The 21522-nt window shown below is 41.6% G+C and overlaps 1 protein-coding gene across 1 annotated transcript in view; it reads left to right on the top strand.

Moving 5' to 3' along the window:
• The window catches only part of SMOC2 (SPARC related modular calcium binding 2), a 133695-nt gene that overhangs the window by 9313 nt on the left and 102860 nt on the right, over positions 1-21522 (top strand). The gene's annotated exons all lie outside the window — the stretch shown is intronic.

The raw sequence follows: 21522 nt of genomic DNA, 5'->3' as shown, positions 1-21522 counted from the left end.
CAATGGCGACACGGCAGTGCTAACATACAAGTCCTCTACAGTCTTCAAACAATACAGTCTATAATGTTCAATGCACAAAGAGTAGTGCCTAGGTGTGCTCATACAATAGTGCCAGTAACAGTGATCATATAGTAGTGCCAAAGGGAGCTTGTATATTGCTAGTAACAGTACCCATGTATTAGTATCATCTGTAGGGGATTTTTACCAAAGTACAGCCACATTCGCCAAAATTATTTTTTAACCCCTTCATGACCAATGGTCATTGATGCACAGATCTCCAGGTCACAATGAATCAGTGTTCTCCTCCTCACGTTCTAAGAGTACATAACACTTTTATTTTTCCACCTACGGGGCTGGTTTGGGCGTCATTTTTCTTTTTTTTTTGCCATGATCTGTAATTTTTTTGGTGACATATTGGTGCAAATTGGAGTTTTCGATCACTTTTTATAAAGTTATCTTTTAATAGATCAGACAATTCCACACACTATGATATATAATATGTTTATTTTTTATTTTTTTTTGAAAGAGGGGTGATTTTTAAGCAGGTTCCGGCCGCATGCTCCTTTGTTGGCTATGGTGAATTGGTATGCAGGTGCAGAGCGTTACTAAGGGCCAGACTGCAATGCATTTTGAGAAATACAGCCGCTTCCTGGTCACATGATCACACTGGCTCCCAACACAGGAAGTGAAGAGAGCAGGGTGGGCGCTCCTGCGGGGGACCGGGTGGATCGGGGCGGGGGCGGCTGGATGGGCGGGTGCAGGGGCGCTCGCCCTGCCGGGGGCGAGCGGCGGGTGGGCGCTCCTACAAGGGACCAGGCGGCTGGATGGGGAGGCGCGGGGGCGCTCACCCTGCCGGGGGCGGGCGGCGGGTGGGCGGGCGCTCCTGCGCGGGGCGGGTGGGCTCGGAGCTGGTTGGGGGGGGGGGGGGCGCTGGCCGGGCGGCGGGGTGGGCTGGTTGTGGGGGGGGGGCCTCCGCGGCGGGGTCGGTGTCGGCCGGCGCGGAGAGGGGGATGCATCTGTGTGGATGCGTGCATGCGACCCCTGCTGTGCCCGGCACTTGAGATGTGGCGTCGCCTTTTTTTTGCGGGGGGTGGGCCTGCCTGGTCTCCTGGGTTGAGGGGGGGGGTGGCGCCATGTGTGCATTTCCCGTGATTGGTGTGTATTGGGGATTTGTGTAGCTTTTCTTTTGTAATAACATATTAAAAATAAATTTTGCCCGGAGTACCCCTTTAATTTGTATTGCACTGAAGTTTTTTAAGTAAACTGTTCTGGTTAAAAAAAAAAAAAGAGAGCAGAGTGGTGAAGAAATAAGCTACAGAGGGTGAAACTAACAGTAAAGATCTGCTGTTGTCCCATGGATAGTGCTAGAATATTGGTGTGTTTTACTTCAAGACTTTTTTGTGGGATAACCCCCTTCAGTTTAGCATTAATATATATATTTGTTCCTACTGCTAATGTTGCTTGCAGTAGGAATGTACATATACGTTCCTGTCTGTGAAGGGATTATAATGTGTACAGTTATGTGCTAAATAATAAAACACTGGGTAAAACTACTTCCGAAAAGGACCTGGGGGTATTGGTGGACAGTAAACTCAACTTTAGTGATCAGTGCCAGGCAGCAGCTGCCAAGGCTAATAAAATAATGGGATGCATCAAAAGAGGTATAGATGCTAAAGATGAGAACATAGTTTTGCCTCTTTATAAATCACTGGTCAGACCACATATGGAATACTGTGTACAGTTTTGGGCACCGGTATATAAGAAGGACACAGCTGAACTGGAGCACGTGCAGAGGAGGGCAACAAAGGTCATTAAGGGAATGGGTGGGTTACAGTACCAGGACAGGTTATTACGCTTGGGGTTATTTACGCTAGAAAAAAGACGTCTTAGGGGCGATCTGATCACAATGTACAAATATATGAATGGACAGTACAGAGATTTTTGTAGTGGTCTTTTTACTCCTAGGTCTGTAACAATGACAAGGGGGCATCCTCTACGTCTAGAGGAAAGAAGATTTCATCATCAGCATCGACGTGGGTTCTTTACTGTACGAGCGGTAAGACTGTGGAACTCTCTGCCACATGATGTTGTCATGGCTGATTCATTAAATAAGTTCAAGGGAGGCCTGGATGATTTTCTTGAAAAATATAATATTACAAGTTATGGGCATTAGATTTCTGGTGATACGTTGATCCGGGGATTGTTCTGGTTGCCATTGCAGTCGGGGGAGGGGGGGGAGTTTCTCCCTGTGGTGGGGCGTTTGTCTTCTGCCCCATAGGGGTTTTTCGCCTTCCTGGATCAACACAGTAGGATTTTCCTAGGTTGAACCTGATGGACTCTTGTCTTCTTTCAACCTTATTTACTATGTTACTATGTTAGGCTGGGTTCACACTACGCATATTTCAGTCAGTATTGTGGTCCTCATATTGCAACCAAAACCAGGAGTGGATTGAAAACACAGAAAGGCTCTGTTCACACAATGGTGAAATTGAGTGGATGGCCGCCATATAACAGTAAATAACGGCCATTATTTCAAGATAACAACCGTTGTTTTAAAATAACAGCAAATATTTGCCATTAAATGGCGGCCATCCACTCAATTTCAACATTATGTGGACAGAGCCTTTCTGTGTTTTCAATCCACTCCTGGTTTTGGTTGCAATATGAGGACCACAATACTGACTGAAATATACGTAGTGTGAACCCAGCCTTACTATGTATGAATTAGATGATGATTTGCTGAAACAGCCTGTGACTCACATAGTGAAATCTCCGGGTTTTATTGTGCCAAGTTACAGGTCAAACCTAATCTTCAAAAATCCCCCTTGACAGTCTATCTTGTACAACCACTGACAAACATGCTAGCTTTATCTCTCATCACTTCTTTTAATTCTATATACAGTACAAGACCTCTCTTGCCGTGCACCCTACTATTGGAATGCTGTACCTCACCCCATTACAATCTCTTCCTGCCTTTGGGGCGTTGTACTTGCTGGGAATAGGCAAGTTACAAAATATATGTCATAGACATCATTATATACTACTAATAAGCTCTAGGCCATGCTTCATGAAAACCGCTGCTTCACAATAAAAGATGATTATTCACCCCAAAGATGGCACCAAGAGGGATTTCAAAAAACATTTACGGGAAGGACTTAAGTTCATATAACAAACGATACCAGTAGTTTGGGGGGAGGCTACTGGCCATCTTCTATAGGGCTGCAGATCTTCCTTAGAGGGCTACTTTCGGCCATGACCACACAACATCTTTTTTTATGCCCGCTTTTGGATTTTTTGAATTTTGAACCCAAATAGCGGACGTTGTTTCCAAACAATGGGCTTTATTATGTGAGACTTTATCAACGAAAATGATCCAATATTACATAGCTGTGTGTTTCAACAGTGGGTGAACTTTAGGATTGTGTCATCAAAGAGGAAGGCAGGCGGGGGTTCATGGGAACATACACCTGTCCTGGCTCCTCCGCTGTGCTGCTCTGGGGTTCTGTTTACCGCTGCCGGCTGTCAACTTCAGCTGGAAAGCAAATACGCCACATACCCGACTCTTCCAGCAGCAATGTCTTAGCCCAGCTGAGCGATTGTCTGCAGGTGTCCTGCCCCACTCACTGATTGGCTGAGCGGGCAGTCACTCAGCCGGCTCGTGACGTTGCAGCTAGCAGACCCCCACTGCTGTGAACGGGATCTGGGAGCAGTGCTACAGGGCACGAGGAGGGGTGAGTTTACTTTTATTATTTACTGTGTATTATTTTCATACCCTTGGCTGCCGAGTTTAGTGTTCGCTTAGTGTTCGGGGAACTCCGGTTAAGAAAAACTTGTTTTCTATTAAAAGTACATTAAGAGTTAAAGATATGTGTCTATACAATGTATTACTGTATCTGTACGGTTCTGCCACACTGGTAGCTGATAGAAATCCAGGCAGTGAAAAAAAAATGGCCCCTGTGTAAATCCACATTGTCTCCTGCTCCTTCTGCTATTCCCCCTTAGGAGACATATTCCATGCCTCTGTCTCACATTGTGTGTGTTTGCTGAGATCAGGCTGATGATGCAGACAGGGGGCAGGGCGTGATCTCACAGGAGGATTGGCTGCATTGCATTCTGGAACCTGTAGTACTGTGTACAACTGATAAACCAGGAAATGCAGAAACACAAAACGGAACAACCCCCCAAAACAAATGGATTTATAGTAGTTTCAAAAAATGGAATAGATAGGTAAGTAATGCTTTATGTTTCTGCAGAAGTTTCATTTTTTTTAACCTCTACCTGGAGTTCACCTTAAACTTCTCCTTTAAGACACATGAAGATTTACTGGCCATTCATGCCTCAATGAGAATTTAAGAAGGACAGGATATGCATTGCAGACCTCTCACTCTACCTTCCCCTGAAAGTCAGTGATCAACTTTAATTTAGTGTTCTAGAACATGACTGGAAATGTCAAGGCAGCTATAGACAGCTGTTTCTGTGTTATTGCCCCTTGTTAGTACAGAGCAGGGTACCGACTAGCTATTGGAAATCCTATTGTTAGGTGAACAAGTAGTGTTTCACCTTGTGGATAGAGATGAGCGAACCTCGAGCATGCCCGAGTCCATCCGAACCCGAACTTTCGGCATTTGATTAGCGGTGGCTGCTGAAGTTGGATAAAGCCCTAAGGCTATGTGGTAATCATGGATATAGTCATTGGCTGTATCCATGTTTTCCAGACAACCTTAGAGCTTTATCCAAGTTCAGCAGCCACTGCTAATCAAATGCTGAGAGTTCGGGTTCGGATGGACTCGAACCCGAACCCGATTCGCTCATCTCTACTTGTGGAGAATATCATATCAATGTGTGGCCACTTAGTGTCCTTTTACAAGAATAGATTCTTCGCCCATGTGGAAATTGAGCTGCTGGGCTGCACAAATGATGCTTGAAGCGATTGCATCCGGTATGTTATCGGGGTGGAGCTGGGGTGGAATGGAGCTACCTCTCCATGCACAGCTCCGGCCCCCGATGCAAACAACAGCTGCACAGGTCACCCGATTCCCGGCCTCCTCCTCCATTCAAAGCCCAGGCCCCCAATGCAAGCAGGACCTGCTTCCTGGCCTCCTGGCAGCTGACTGCGGCCAGTCCGCGTGGATCTGCAGCGTCCCCAGAAGTTGAGGAAGACTTCAATGTAGAGATGGACCATTGCTGCCAAGCCTCTAACCTCCCCCAGTACAGCACCTACAGTATCCTTATCTGGGCACAGGGGGGCTCGAATTGCAAAACTTTGCTTTTTTTACCCAGTTGTCTTGCAAATTGCTTACAAACCACGTTACTCGTAAGGCTGGATTCACACTATGTTTTTGCAAACCATTTTTTTTTCATCTGTTTTTGCAAAAAAATGAATGAAAAAGAAAACAGATTGCAAAAATGTATGTATTTGTGTGCATCCGTTTTTCCATTGACTTCCATTCTAAAAAAAAAAACAGATCAAAAGTAAAACCGATCCGTTTTTTTTACAAACACAAAAACGTAGGCAACCTAATTTTTGTGTCCGTTAAAAAGAAATGGATCCGTTTTTACCCCCCTTTTTTTTTTTTTATAATGGAAGTCAGTGGAAAACGGATCAAAATGGATGCACACAAATGCCTAAGTCTTTCAATCTTTTTTTTGTAGTGTGAACCCATCCTAATCCAAAGTTCCACTGTAAATGTTTTATAACTCAAGAAGACATGGCTCTTATGACAGTGTTTTGTATATTGCTAAGTAGATAGCTCGAAATTCTGATTGGCAAATTTATTTCAATATTGATAAATATTTAAATGTGTAAATAAAATAAATTCTATCGGATATGAGACACATGCGATTGACTTGTTTGTGTCGATGTAAGATGCTACAGCTTTATACATTACAGCAATGTTAACTAAACGCTGAATCGATCTCGTGTCTACAATACAGGGTGTTATCATGTAAGCTGATTTTCAATATTCTAGCGCATACTACTTGGCTTCTTAACTTTCAGCCACTAGATAACATCTCATGGAATGTTTGGCTTTGTATTGTTGCCTGTGACTATATGGTACATGTAAACATTTGTATGTGATGAAGCGACTTTAGAGCTACATTAGCAAATCACCTCCAGCTAAGGAAAGGATACACCTAATTTCCTAGATGGTCGTTGTCATTAATTATCAGATTGCCTGAGATAATCTCTCCTTTGTTTGTTGGTACTTACATTCTTGAGACATGTTTACACACAGCAGATTTTCAGAGATCTGACAGATAATGTCAAGTTCCAGCATTAATCAGTATGTAATGAATTATAAAGACATTAGCTCGCTGGGTCACAAATGATCATGTGTAAACCTACCTCACAGGGTTGTTTAATATTTTAAGAACACATTTGCCTTTTTTTGTCTACATGCCAAAGGACAATCAAGTTTGTTTTCCTTCTTCCTCTTCTTTAGTTTACTTTTCTTGCATTCCTATCAGATGTGAAAAAGTAGGTTATATAGTGCAGGTTTTTTTTTTTTTTTTTTACAAAAATGTGCAATATAAAAAAAGTAAAGTGTAAGTATATATATATATATATATATATATATATATATATATATATATATATAATCTCACACTTGACAACTGTATCTTATTAAAGATACAAAGGAAAATGACAGAGGAAAATCTGTGTATACAACCATTACATGGTAATTATGCAAGTTAAATCGGAACACCAGTTTTTTTTCTTTCAAATCAACTGCTGCCACCTCTGTCCGTGACAGGAACCATCCAGATCAGTAGCGAATCCCCATAGAAAACCTCTCTTGCTCTGGACAGTTCCTGACATGGACAGAGGTGGCAGCAGAGAGCACTGTGTCAGACTGGAAAGAATACCCCCCTTTCTGCAGGACATACAGCAGATGATAAGTACTGGGGGATTTAAGATTTTCAAATAAAAGTAAATTAAAAATCTGTATGACTTTCTGACACTAATTGATTGGGAAGATATCCCCATATGTGTAAATGTTTGTTAGAATTTTATTTTTACATCCCCAACAAAATCTCAAAAAAAAACAAACCCTGTTTTGGATATCCTTTTTGAGGCACAAAAAGACATACAAGGGTTAAGGGTTTTATAAGCTGAGAAAAATAAAAAAAAACTAAAAATTTTCTGTAAATTGCTATTTTTTTAAAAACAAATATAAATAAGAAGTGATGACTAAAATGTAATGCTAGAAATAAGATACAGTTCCTTTGTTATTACAGGTAAACTTTAAGGCTATGATCCCACAGTGGGATTTTTTTGAGAAATAACTTCCATTTATTAATAATGATCATGAACATTATTTGCAGTTGTCAGTATCGATAGACTGCTTTTATTTCACTCGTAAGGGTTGTGTCAAACATCATTTTGGGGGGAAAATTTGGATTTTTGCCGTTTCTTTCTATTGCCCCACAAGTTAATGTGTAAGCCCTGTCAAATGGTTCTATTACATGTAGCATTTGTGATAAATTTTCTGTGAAAGTTTTATAGAGTTATAATTTACTTCTATTAAAAATCTCCAGTCTTTCAGTACTTATCAGCTGCTGTATGACCTGCAGGAAGTGGTGTATTATTTCCATTGTAACACAGTGCTCTCTGCTGCCACCTCTGTCCGAGACAGGAACTGTCATGAGCAGGAGAGGTTTCCTATGGGATTCCCTAATGATCTAGACAGTTCCTGACATGGCCTACACTTAGAAGCAGAAGCCCGTACACGTGGACGCGCCTCCCCCGCATGAATCGCAGTCAGACAGGCAGCATCATCTCAACATCAGTGAGACCACGGACCGGCTTCAATGCACGCCCCGCAGCGCAGCACTCTGCAACAGGGACACATCGGAATAAATTCACCTTCTGGAACAGGCATTCATCAAAGCATCTGAATAACTTCATACCCGGTCATATACAAGGGACTATACTACAGAGGGACAACTAATCCCTATATATAGATCAGACCAGACATCACTCTGGACTGCAATTACTCTAGGGGCTACTCCCCATTTACGTCATCTATCGGACTTTGAAGTGTCCAGGGACCACCCTCCCCACATCAGAACGGAGGTGATTCCCCGCATATTTTTGTGACTGACATCTGATTGTATACACCAATCTCCAGCGGATCAGACCATTACCTATACTAAGGTATAGCCCAATCACTTACCAACAATCTTCCTATTCCCTGAGGAACTTGTCGCTACTGAACAAGGGAAACGCGTTGGAAAACGGAAGAAGGGAAATCACAACTTTAAACTCTAATATATCTCTATACCTGCCACATTTTACATCCTACCTGTACTTATGTATACCTAGACCACTGACATCAGTGACAGATAACTATAACCCAAGTACAGGGTCAGTCCCTCCTGACGTTTGGGGACGCCTTAACCAGGGGGTCCCTCCTTAGCAAAAGGCAGGGTTCAACAGGGGTGACCTATCCTCAATCTGCAACCCTTATTAAATATCATAAATATCATAGTACGATCCACTTTATTTCTACATAATTGTGTTCGAAGTCCACTCACTTGTATATATGTCAGTTCCTCACATGGACAGAGGTGGCAGCAGAGAACACTGTGTCAGAATGGAAAGAATACACCACTTTCTGCAGGACATAGAGCAGCTGATAAGTACTGGAGATTTTTTTAATAGAAGTAAATTACAAATCTATATAACTTTCTGACATCAGTTCATTTATTTATTTATTTTTTACCAGAGTTCACCTTTAAGTGTATAGGGAAGGTTCACACTTAGTATGATGTAAATCTAGTCATATATGTCAGCAACCTGGAAAAATTTAATGCGGCAAAACTGTATACCACAGTGAGCCCCTGCCAGATCTCAATTGAATGTGCTGAATAACGGATGATATCTTCCGTGAAATGACAGCCGTCCAATAAAAACGGTTGTTATTTCAATAGTGTGTGAACATAGCTTAAAACTTATTTTTTCAAAAGAAGTCCTTCAAAATAATAGTATACATTCAAAATTGTGTGTAAAAATGTGTAACTTTTAAAATCTTATGTGTATTTGTACTGGTATACCAACAATTATAAAGTAGATAAAGTAGGTAAACCTTCTATAATTTTACTTTAATATGGACAGTTAAAGGAGACCTCTAAGGTAAATATAGTGTCTGTTCTACTGGCTGAAACTGCTCACTTTCCAAGGTTGTGGAGTCCAAAGCCACAACACCTCCGACTTTCCAATGGAGCAGCAGTCGTCAGCACAGATCTTACCCCGGGTGCCCAGTATAATTTGGTAGAATGTAACACAAAAGAAAAACGATACAGAGATAGTCCTTCAATGAACAGGGTATCGGACATCCAAGGCTAAATTCACAAAAATGTATTTTGTCCAAATATAACGCATTTCAGGGCTGCAATGCCCCTTTCTCAGATTAAGGACAATAATTTTTGTTCATTGCAGCTCAATCTCCTTATTGTTTTTCCTTTTGTGTTAAGGTGTACTGATAAGTGATTGACAGTTATCTCTATATATGCAGTCACATAAAGGAGTCTGTCAGTCACTGGCAGTGACTGTACATCATAGTCTTCCCTATCTTTCATTACTGTACCTATAGTCACCCCTGTTATTTTACCTGTCCTGTCATTCCTGTCCCCTGTTGATCTTCGCTCCTGTTAGCGTACCCAGTCTTTGCTCCTGTTAGTTTATCTGATTCTCACTGCTCTTAGTGTATGTGATCGTTGTTCCTGTTACTGTATGTAATCGTGGTTCTTGTTACTGTGATAATTGTCCCTGTCCCCTGTTACTATACCTGATTTGTTCCTGTCCCTTGTTGCCGTACCCTACAGTCATTCCTGTCCCCTATTGCTGTACTTATAGTCACCCCTGTTATTGTACCTGATAGTCATCCCTGTCACATGTTGCTGTACCTGATCTTCGATGTTTATTATGTTTCCTCTGCCGACCCTTTAATTATTAATTTGGCCAGACGTCTCCTTTAACACCAAAAAGGGACTGTGGAGTTAAGGGGTTAAATTTAATGGCCCAAATGTAGTCAGTTAGTGACAATGTTTATTTTCTTAGCATATTTAGTTTTATTGGCCAATCCTCTCAGGTCTGAGACAAAATTTATGTATGCTCAGAAAATGATACAAATATAGTTACTAGCTATGTTTGTCCCATTAAAATGAATGGGTATTTATGCCTGTCTGTTTAGGAATAAGTCAGCATCCCATTTTGCCGGGTTGAATTATGATATGAACTAGCCCTTAGTCTTATTCAGGTTAGCATATGATATCTAAGCTATAACCAAGTTTGTTTGTTCCAAAGGTTTAGCATTATATAAACAATCCATTTCCAACTACAATCAGTGGAAAAATAAGCTCATATGAAAATGCCATTCATTTTTTTGGTGAAATATAGCAAACAGCTTGGTAGGCATCTTGGCACAATTTTACTTTACCAAAGTGCCACCCAGGGATTTCTGTTTGCAACCATGGTTTTTCAATAAAATTTTTTAAAATCGAGCATTGCTTCCATATGTCTAATATGCAGACTAAGAATACCAGAAATATGACGACTGGAATATATATTTTTTGTTTAGCATTTGTGGATTACATAGGAGATTACAATGGTCGTCTGCATTTCCCTAAACACAATGTTTTCCTTACATGTGCTGCTTTACAAAGTGTCACAATAATTCACAAAAACTTACTGGTCCCCGTGCCCCGCAGTGCCGAGTAAATAGGCTCCTAGAACCCAAGATATCATTTTCTCCCAACTTCCTGCTACATCATGACTCACTGACTGGCCGAGTGGGCATTCTTAGCTGGGTTACGACATTTCGGGAGAGCTGGAGGGGTCAGGGAGTGGGAATATGGCACTGAGGGGTGGGGGAACGGGACCATTAAGTATACCATGTTTGTTTCCCCTGCCCACACTGTATTTTTGCTGAACTACTCCTTTACATAAATGTGGACTGTACTAATTCCTTTTGCTATTACTTACTAGTATTTCTGTATTCTGGACTATTTACCCTTTAAGCATTCTGCTCTCATACACAACATATATTTTAGGTGTGTTTAGCATCTGGAAAGGACACAAGAATCGTATTCAGAGAGAGTGGTCAATGAGTCATACTCCAAATCTTCTACTGTTACCAGTGGTTTACCGCACGGTTCAGTTCTGGAACTATAATTGTTCAACGTATTTATAAATGCCATTATTAGTAGTATTTTTGCCTGATCAGATGACACTAACCCATGTAGCAGGGCTGGACTGCCCATCTGGCAATGCTGGGAAACATGGATCCAGTTAAAAACAGTGCAGAACAGGAAGTAATTGGCTCTCTGGTCTGTCATGTTTTTGCACACCTTTTGAAGACAGTTTTTGAATTTATTTTTATCTGCAAATGGCTAAAAGAAAATGGACCAACAGCAAAAAGCTGTACCCTCTATACTAGCTCATACAATCATTAAAGTGTCAAGCTATTATACCAGTATGCCCTTTCATTGAGCCACTGTGACCCTTATCATCTTTTTTATTATTTGTTCATCTATGAAGCTGTGAGATGGCTTAATTTTTGCGTCATGATCTACTGGCACCTTGTTGGGGGAGAAGGGCCCTTTCCATCGCCTTTTATTCTGTTTTCCCTAGATGTGAGATGATGTGGGCACTGGGTGTTTTGTTTGTTTACTTTAATAACATTATATTGTAATAGTTGGACAATTTCACACTCTGCAAATACCAAATATGTAAAGGTAATGTGTCATCAGAAGATGACCCACTGTTTTAATCAGGTTTTAATATTAAACATATTTTTTTAAAATTTTTGATTACTTTTTTTTTCTAGTTTTCCATTTTTCTGATCCTGATTCTTGCAGTTTTCATTCTCAACGCTGGGGCCAAAACTAAAGCCCCTAATATACACACAGGGTTATCTGACAGATTGTTGAAGCCAAAGCCAGGAATGGTAAGAAAACCACCAAAACCACTATATTAAGTGGCTCTTTTATTTATTGTTTAACTCAATTTACGAGCCAAAGGCCTTTTTTTTTTTTTTCTTACCATGGCTGTGGAGGTGGTGGATGACAGCAATGATGCCCACTTACCTCCCCGGTTCCAGTGGTGGGGCCCATGCATCACGCTGCTCCGGTCTTCTGGTCCCCAGACACTTCCTCGTCTGAGGCAGGGCTTGAGACGTGATGAGGGTCCTGCCTCTGCTGCTGAATGGCTGAGCGGGCTTAAAACGTCACATTTCAAACCCCCTCTCAGATCAGGAAGTGGCTGGGGACTGGAGCAGCATTGCAACCAGGGAGGAAAGTGGGCGTCATTGCTTTCATCCACCCCCATCTCTGGCCATAGTGAAAGAAGGCCTCCCGCCCGTAGTACCCCTTTAATGATAACATGAGATAGAGGCACAGTATCAGCAGAGCAGTTTCAGCAGCAATGGCTGATGGAGAAAATGATGTTAGATTGTACATATTCTCTAAGTTCTCCCTCTCTCTCTCTGTCCCGGGTGGGACCTGTCTTTAAGAAGACATATAGAAGGCAGAAAGTGGGGGGTAATATGCTGCACTGTCCCAATTAGTGATTAGAGAGATTTATCTGACAGATTATTGAAGCCAAAGCCAGGAATGGATCTAAAAAGAGGAGAAATCTCAGTCTTTCCTTTATGACCTGTTCTCTGTTTATAGTCTGTTCCTGGCTTTGGCTTCAAAAATCTGTCAGATAAATCTGTCTGTGTAAACGCACCCTAAGTTAGCTCAGTTCATGTCCAAACTTCCATCTTTTAATACGTTTCCTCATCCTGTTATGATGTATGGGAACAGTGTTGTTTTAGTGGCGGGACGTAACTTCTGCCAGTTAGGATGACTGGTCAATTCTATAGTGTATAGGATAGGTCAATCCATCAAGATATAGACCTGAAAGTCAGGGTTTTCATGTGGTGCTTGTGTCTCTTGGGCCTGAGATGCAGAATGATGAACTGCAGGATAGCCAGGCTTCGGTCCGAGGACGCGTGTCCAGACGCTCGTGCCAGTGGTGTATCTAGTGATGTGCACCAGTGGGATGCAAGTGAGCAATAAAAAAAAAAAAAAAAAACTTGTGAAAACGTATAACACATACAGAGAGATTTATCAAACGGGTGTAAAGTAGAATAGGCCCAGTTGCCCCTAGCAACCAGTCAGATTTCATTTTTCAAAGAATCTGTGAAGAATGAAAAGTGGAATCTGATTGGTTGCTAGGGGCAACTGGGCCTATTCTACTTTACACCAGTTTGATAAATCTCCCCCATAGACTTTTATCATGTCAAGAATGTAAAGAAGTTCTCTGGGGACTGAAAAAGTCTAGGGAATTCCAGCTAGAAACTCTGTGTGAGTTTACCAGCTTACCACATACCTAAATACCTTTGTATCATGTTGAAGTGATCAACCGGCCAACTAGATCATCTAGGTAAACATTTGCTGAGTAGGTCACCCTATAAGTATGTCTGCTGAGTCCTCCGAGTTTAATTTGTTGCAAATCGGCCCGGTCTTGTGCCTGACAAACAAAGCTTTTGTGGTTTGACAGCTATTAAATTGGTGTCATCTGAATTCGAGGGTCAGTTCTCTAAGGTGCATTGTGTAACTATATCCACAGCTAACAAGTGATCGGGCAGATGGATGTGGAAATGGAGCACTGTTGTCAAAAACATCAGAGAATTTGGGGTCAGAGTTCACTTTCAACAGATATTCAATGACAAGCAGGATGTAGTCCCAGGAAAATGCCCTGGAGCAGTGTCCTCCTGAAAGGAAAAGCAGGTGTGCATATATGAGAGCCCACGCTTGCATTGCTCATGCTTTATAGCTGATTTAGGTTTAATCCGCTGTAAAACTTCTTACCGGGTTTAAAAAGACATTTTCGCTCAAAAGGTTATAATATAGCATGTGCCTTATGAATCAATTTTTTTTTCTTTTGTTAACAGGACTGATAGAAATTTCCATGACTCATGTAAGACCTGTTTCTGTGTCTAATAGAAATGGACGTTCACAAATTGTCTATTTTTATTTTTAACACATAGCATTACTACGACCAGGGGCAAATGCAGAATTTCCTCAGGGGAAGTGGGGGAAGGGTTGATGTTTAAAAAAAAAAAAAAATAGTGATGAGATTTCACAAGACTGGTGTTATATCTGTAGCCCTTTCCCCCATTCTCATAGCGCCTGCTACACTAACTGAGCAGAGAACATGGCTGACACTGATCAGCGAGGATGGTTCTTTTGCTGGAGAGGAGACTGGGATAATCTCCGACCAGATATTGCTGAGCTCAGGATGTGGCTTGTGGTGTTCTGGGAGAAAAGCCCAGTATAGACGGCTGCACTATACAGTCATATGGTCTTTATAGCCTATACAGTCATATAGCTGCTACCACATCGTACCTTTACACCATGACCGCCTATTATTAGCATATAATATTGAATACCACCACACTGTTACCAAAGAAATCAGCAAATCGTGTTATATATATCAGCTCTATACTGGTACCATTCATGCTATATATGTGATTGCATTACAGATAAAGGGGTTACTTGTTGACAAAAAAAGACTTTGTTTTAAAGGGGTACTCTAGAGATTTTTAAACTACATCAGAAAGTTATATAGATCTGTAATTTACGTCTATTTAGGTCTTCCAGTACTTATAAGATGCTGTATGTCCTGCAGTAAGTGGAGTATTCTTTCCAATGTGACACTGTGCTTTCTGCTGCCACCTCTGTCCATGTCAGGAATAGCAAATCCCCATAGTAAACCTTTTCTGCTCTGGACAGTTCCTGACATGGACAGAGGTGGCAGCAGACAGCGCTACTACAATTCACTACTTCCTGTAGGACATGCTTCAACTGATAAGTACTGGAAGATGGGAGATTTTTAAATAGAAGTAATTTACAAATCTATATAACTTTCTGACACTAGTTAATTAGAAAAGTTTTTTTCCCACTGATACCCCTTTAAGTATCAGTTTAATATCTTCAAACAAACAAAAAAATCTGCAAATTTGAAAATCTCAGTTCAGAATCAAAAAGAAAGAAAGATAACGGAAGAATTGTAAATGTGTATACTTGCAGGTTCTTAGGTAACTTATAATCTGAGTCTGTGCCTGTTGGGTTGGGAAGCCATATGGAATAATACATTCTGTTTATTCACAAGATTATTTTATTTATATTTTATTTATATCTTACTTATTATTTAATGTCTGAATTCCAGGGACTGTCCAGGTAAGCAGTGTGAATAAGCTCCCTCTAGTCACTAATCTCTGAAACCGGATCTGGTGTGGCTGGGAAGCATTCCACATTCCCAGATGTTCCGTTTTGCTCTTTCGTTTCAGTCTTATTTTCTGCTTATAACAAAAGGTAGATCTATTCAGCCAGAATTAACCCTTACCTATTTTCCCTTTGACTTTTTTTTTTCCCCCCAAGCTTGCAAACATGTTTCTTGTAAAGCATAGACATCTAGTATATGTAAAATGCCTCTATCATGAAGCAAAGTATGACAAGTCCATCTTTCATGAAGTGATCATATCCAGAGGGCTGGATTTATGAAAGCATTCATGGTTTAATAGTCAGTTCTGTGGAGCTTTACAAAACCTTCTTAGTTCAACATTCCTCTCTCATTAGATTTGCCATATGACTATCCTTAGATCATAAAAGCTTGGAATTTTATAAGGAAATGGGTGTCAGAAAAAAAGTGGTTTCATATTTATAGCCGTGAGCTAGCATATGGAGAAAAACTCCATTATGGGTCACTAGGTTTAAGAACAGAACAATGCACGTGTATGTATTCTATCTCTGTGTACCTTGTATTCATGTACAGTGGTCCCTCAACATACGATATTAATTGGTTCCAGGACGACCATTGTATGTTGAAAATATTGTATGTTGAGATCAAAATTCTATGGAAAACTGGTAACTGGTTCTGAATCCCCTAAAATGTCATCCCAAAATGAGAGAAAAATAAGATTTGAAGGAAAATAAGCAGATAATTATCATGGATAAAGCAATTCCTTACATACAACAGTCAGAAGGAGCCACTGGAGACTGTAAATGACTTTCTAAGTAGAAGATGGGAGCGTTTTCAGGGTCCCAGAAAGATTAAATGAAGTCGCCCTCACCTGGTGCCCAAAGGAGCAACACATTGTGGTACAGGTACAGGGCATGTTGTATCACACTATACTCTAGAGAATCACTACTAGACAGCCAACCAGTGCATGCATTTCACTAATACTGGGATTTTACCAGTAAAATGGCCAGTTTCATTTGTTGATTATCTAGTTAGTCACATGTGCCAAAGATCCTGACTGTTACATTGTATGTTGAGTCTGGTCTCAAGTTACGATGGTCCAGAAAGTGACATTGTATGTTGAAAATGTTATATCGTGAATCCATTGTAAATTGAGGGATCACTGTATATCTTTATAGGCACATTATCCTACTTTCTTAAGGCCCTATTCGACGGAACTTTTTCGAACGATTATCGTTCATAAAATCATTCAAACGACCGCTTGTTAACGATATTCGTCCTGTGGAATAGCTGTTAATGAGCGAACGACAACAGCGAAATCGTCATTGAGTCGTTCACCATTTTTTTTCAACATGTCGAAAAAAAATCGTTGGTCTTTTAACAATAATTCGCTAATCTTTTCGCTGAATAAAAAAATCTTTCAGTCGTTCTTGAAATGTCTACCTACATTTCCCCACGTATTAAACGACCATGTAACGATGTAATGACCGCAAAAAAATCGTTACACTACAGACATCGTTCACGTTCCCACACGTATTATGTGTTATCGTTCGCTTAAAAAAATCGTTAAAGCGTGACTGTAGTTTAAATGAAATTTCTCAGATAAAAAGCCCATGTGTTACCCTTTAAAAAGAGCCATAAACTGCGTTGATAGCTTGTACACTCGCTGAGATATCACTAGTTGTTTGGCTCAGAAGAATAAATGAATTTTTATTCTGGCTGACTGAAAGTGGGCGTGGTCTCCCCACTCCGCCCTCTTCCACCTTATCTCCTCCCCTGCCCCGCCCTCTGCACTAGTTTATTTCTGAAGTGTGATAGAAACCTCATAAGGGTAGCTTCACACACACTGTATTGCAGCGGATCCGCAGCAGATTAGATCTAAATAACTGAACACAGCATCAAATCTGCACCATCGAATCTGCTGCGGATCCGGTGTGTGTGAATGCACCCTAAGGGTACAAACACACACGACGTATCCGCAGCGAGTTTCTCGCTGCGTATACGCAGTGAAACTCGCTGCGGATTTCGTCCCTGTTTAGTCAATGGCAGGCAAACAATGGCAGGCGTTAACCCGCCGGCCGCCGGAGACTAAACATTACCTGATCCCGACTCCGGCTTCCTCCGGCTTGCTCCGGCGGCTCCCGGCACGTCCCGCCCAGCCAATCAGTGCGCTGCCCCGCCGCAGCGCACTGATTGGCTGAGCGGGCTGTGAAGACACCGGGAACACCGAAGCAAGCTGGAGCCGGGATCAGGTAATGTTTAGTCTCCGGTGGCCGGCGGGTTAACACTGCGTATACGTAGCAAGAAACTTGCTGCGGATACGTCGTGTGTGTTTGTACCCTAAAGCACATCATTTTGAAGCTTTACCCCTCAAAGAATTCAACACAACCCATGGGACCTTTATTAACCCTTTTAGGTGGTTAACTGAAATAAAAGCAAGTGGAGGAGAATTGTATAAACTTTTCGGGGGAGATTTATCAAACATGGTGTAAAGTGAAACTGGCTCAGTTGCCCCTAGCAACCAATCAGATTCCACCTTTCATTCCTCACAGACTCTTTGGAAAATGAAAGGTGGAATCTGATTGGTTGCTAGGGGAAACTGAGCCAGCTTCACTTTACACCATGTTTGATAAATCACCCCTATCAACTTTTTTTTTTGTGTGCAAATTTTTGGAGAATGAGGAGGGGAGGGGGATGGAGAGGGGTGGCGAGGTGGAGAAGAAAGGTCGGGGGTGTAAGAGGTGATGAGGGGGCAAGGTGGAGGGGGGAGTGGGCATAATAAGAGGGATGATGAGAGTGAGAGTGAATGATGACAGTGAGAGTGGATGATGAGAGTGAGAGTGAATGATGAGAGTGAGAGTGGATGATGAGAGTGAGGGTGGATGATGAGAGTGAGGGTGGATGATGAGAGTGAGGGTGGATGATGAGAGTGAGGGTGGATGATGAGAGTGAGAGTGGATGATGAGAGTGAGAGTGGATGATGAGAGTGAGGGTGGATGATGAGAGTGAGGGTGGATGATGAGAGTGAGAGTGGATGATGAGAGTGAGAGTGGATGATGAGAGTGAGAGTGGATGATGAGAGTGAAGGTGGATGATGAGAGTGAGATGCGATGACAGTGAGGGTGGATGATGAGAGTGAGATGGGATGACAGTGAGAGTGGATGATGACAGTGAGATGGGATGACAGTGAGAGTGGATGATGAGAGTGAGATGGGATGACAGTGAGAGTGGATGATGACAGTGAGAGTGGATGATGAGAGTGAGATGGGATGACAGTGAGAGTGGATGATGACAGTGAGAGTGGATGATGAGAGTGAGATGGGATGACAGTGAGAGTGGATGATGACAGTGAGGGGGGATGATGAGAGTGAGATGGGATGAGAGTGAGGGGGGATGATGACAGTCCGAGGGGATGAGAGTGAGAGAGGATGATGAGAAGGAGGAGGGATCCGGGCTCACTGGGGCCCGGCAACAGCGGGGGCAGGGCAGAGAGTGCCATTGCTCAGACCCAGGTATATGGCAGCAGCCCCGCCGGCTCTGGCACACCCCTGCCCGCTGTGGTAGGGCTCCAGGACCTGTCACCGGGCATGGGAGCGGCACTGGCATAGTGGGCAATAGTCCCGAGTATGATGCGAAAAGCCCCGGCCCCATCGCGGTCATACTCGGGACTATTGCAACCTATACACTGGGTGTCATGAGAGGGGGGGGGGGGGGGTGCAGCAGCAACGGCGGCATTGCAGAGGGCCCAGTAACATGGCGGCCGGCGCCGGAGGGGTGCCCGGGGCACAGCTGGCTCAGGCACACCCCTCTCGGACACCGGTCGTCATGAATCAGCAGTGATGAGACTGAAGGGGGTCCGGCCACACTAGCAGGGCAGCCATGAAGACAGCAGCCACAGTGCCAGGGCTGCAGGGAAGGTATGAAGGGAGGGGGCGGGACTTGGGCGGGGACCTGTCTGAGAATCCGTACAAAGCTGCTGCTGAGGCAGAGGACGGAGTCTCAGGAATGTGTGACAGTTTTGAACAAGTAGCTTAGAGTCAAACACTGCTCTGAGGGAACATTCATCTGCATGTATTTAAAAAACGGTTCACTTTTCGTCATTACAATAAATTGCAAAAATTATTATCATGACCTAGGCTAACTAAAAATTATTATTATTTTTTTTTTATAGTTGCGCTTTAAGTGCTCGTTAACGAGCGGTCGTTGGAGCGAGTCTATGAACGATAATCGTTCCGTGAAATAGGGCTATAAGTTCCAGCAACCACTGACTATTAGCTTTTAAAGGGGTTTTTCAGGGAAGGATTTTTATTAACATTGAATGTAGTAAAATATAAAATCACAAACAAACTGTACTCACCTGCCCCTGATCCACTAAAAGTGTTGGTCCTGCTGCTCGGTGCTTACTTTTCTCCATACCTACACTAAGGAAATACTTGCACAGTCATTTACTGGACAAGGCGGGTCAGTACTGTGGGCAGTAATTAGCTCAGCGGGCATTAAACAGCATTGAAGAAACTTTGAGCACTTGAGCATTTTTTTAAGAAAACCCTTTGAAGGGGTTATCCAGTGTTCTTCCAGACACTACACAACTCTTGTCTCCAGCTCTGGTCTGGTTTGCAATTAAGCTCTGTTCACTTCAATGGAACTTGAGTTAAAAAACCTGCGCACAAGCTGGAGGCGAGTGGTGCTGTCTATGGAAGAAAGTGGCCATGTTTTTCTAAGGTTAGATAACCCTTTAAAGGGGTTATCCAGCGCTACAAAAACATGGCCACTTTCTTTTAGAGACAACATGACTCTTGTCTCCAGTTCAGATGTGGTTTGCAATTAAGCTCCACTCACATCAATAGAACTGAGCAGCAAAACCATACCCAATCTGGAGACAAGAGCAGTGCTGTCTCTGGAAGAAAGTGTCCATGTTTTTGAAACGCTGGATAACCCCTTTAAGCATGTACACCAAATGATCTGCTATAGCATTAAACCCTTCAAGGATGAGGCTAGTTTTCATTTTTGCAGTTTTGTCTCCCCCTCCCCCCCCCTCTACGAGCCATAACTTTTTAATTTTTCGATCTACAGAGCTATATGATGGCCAATTGTTTGTTGTATTGAAAACTTTGTCCATAAAATATACAGTGAAACTCAAAAAATTGTCAAATTATTTTCATTTTTGCTTTTTTTTTTGCTGTTCACTGTGTGGTCATCTATATTCTCCAGGTCAGTAGGATAACAATGATTTATATTTTACAATTTTTTTTACTAAAAAAAAACTTTAAAAAACCCATTTAATTAAGCCCATAACTTTTTTCATTTTTTTTCCTATGAAGTTTGTGGAGTTCTTAATTTTGCTCTGAGATCTTTCAATTTTATCAGTACCAACACGTAAATGAACTTTTTTTATCTCTTTTTTTAGTCTTTTTTATCTCTTTCTTTTTCTGAGATATGATGTAATGCAAAAAAAAAAACTTCAATCATTTGGTATTGTCTTTTTTTTACCACATTGGGACATTATAGTTTAATAGTTTGGACAATTACACATTGGGGGATCTTGGAGGATTCTAAATTTTAATATAAAGGAGGGATGTCTTTAAATATATTTTTTACGACTCTGTTAGGCTCTATGTGAAGATTACAGATAACACTGATCAGTGCTATGCAATGGCATAGTATTGACCAATGTCTGTAATCTAATGATTGCTAGTAATAGTGCCCTAGGGGACTTATAAAGTGTATAAAAAATGTTTTTAAAAATATGACAAAGTGCCTCCCCTAATAAAAATTTATCACCCCCTTTCCTATTATACAAATAAAACATGTAGCAATGATTAAATAAATTAACTTATTTATGTATTGTAGTGTGCTTAATTGTCTAATCTAATAATATATGACAGTACTGTTCCCGCATGGTGAACAGCATAAATGAAAAAAGTAAAAAAAAAAAAACACCAGGATTGTTGATTTTTTTTTGTCACATTACAAATAAAAAAAAATGATAAAAAGTGATAAAACATCTGATCTACACAAATCTGATACCAATACAAGAGTCACAATAGAGCAATTTTAATCATACCTACATCGATCCCTCAACTTACGATAGCCTCAGGTACAATATTTTCAACATACAATGTTCTTTTCTGGATTCGTATCTTGAAACCAGACTCAACATACAGTGCTACAGCCAGTCAGGATCTGTGGCACATGTAAAAATGAAAGCGGCCATGTTACTGGTAAAATCCCATTATTACTGAAGTGCATGCAGTGATTAGATGTCCTGT

The sequence above is a fragment of the Dendropsophus ebraccatus genome, chromosome 15 (genome assembly GCF_027789765.1).
Source record: "Dendropsophus ebraccatus isolate aDenEbr1 chromosome 15, aDenEbr1.pat, whole genome shotgun sequence".
Lineage (NCBI taxonomy): Eukaryota > Metazoa > Chordata > Amphibia > Anura > Hylidae > Dendropsophus > Dendropsophus ebraccatus.
This window is presented reverse-complemented; position numbering and strand designations above follow the sequence as displayed.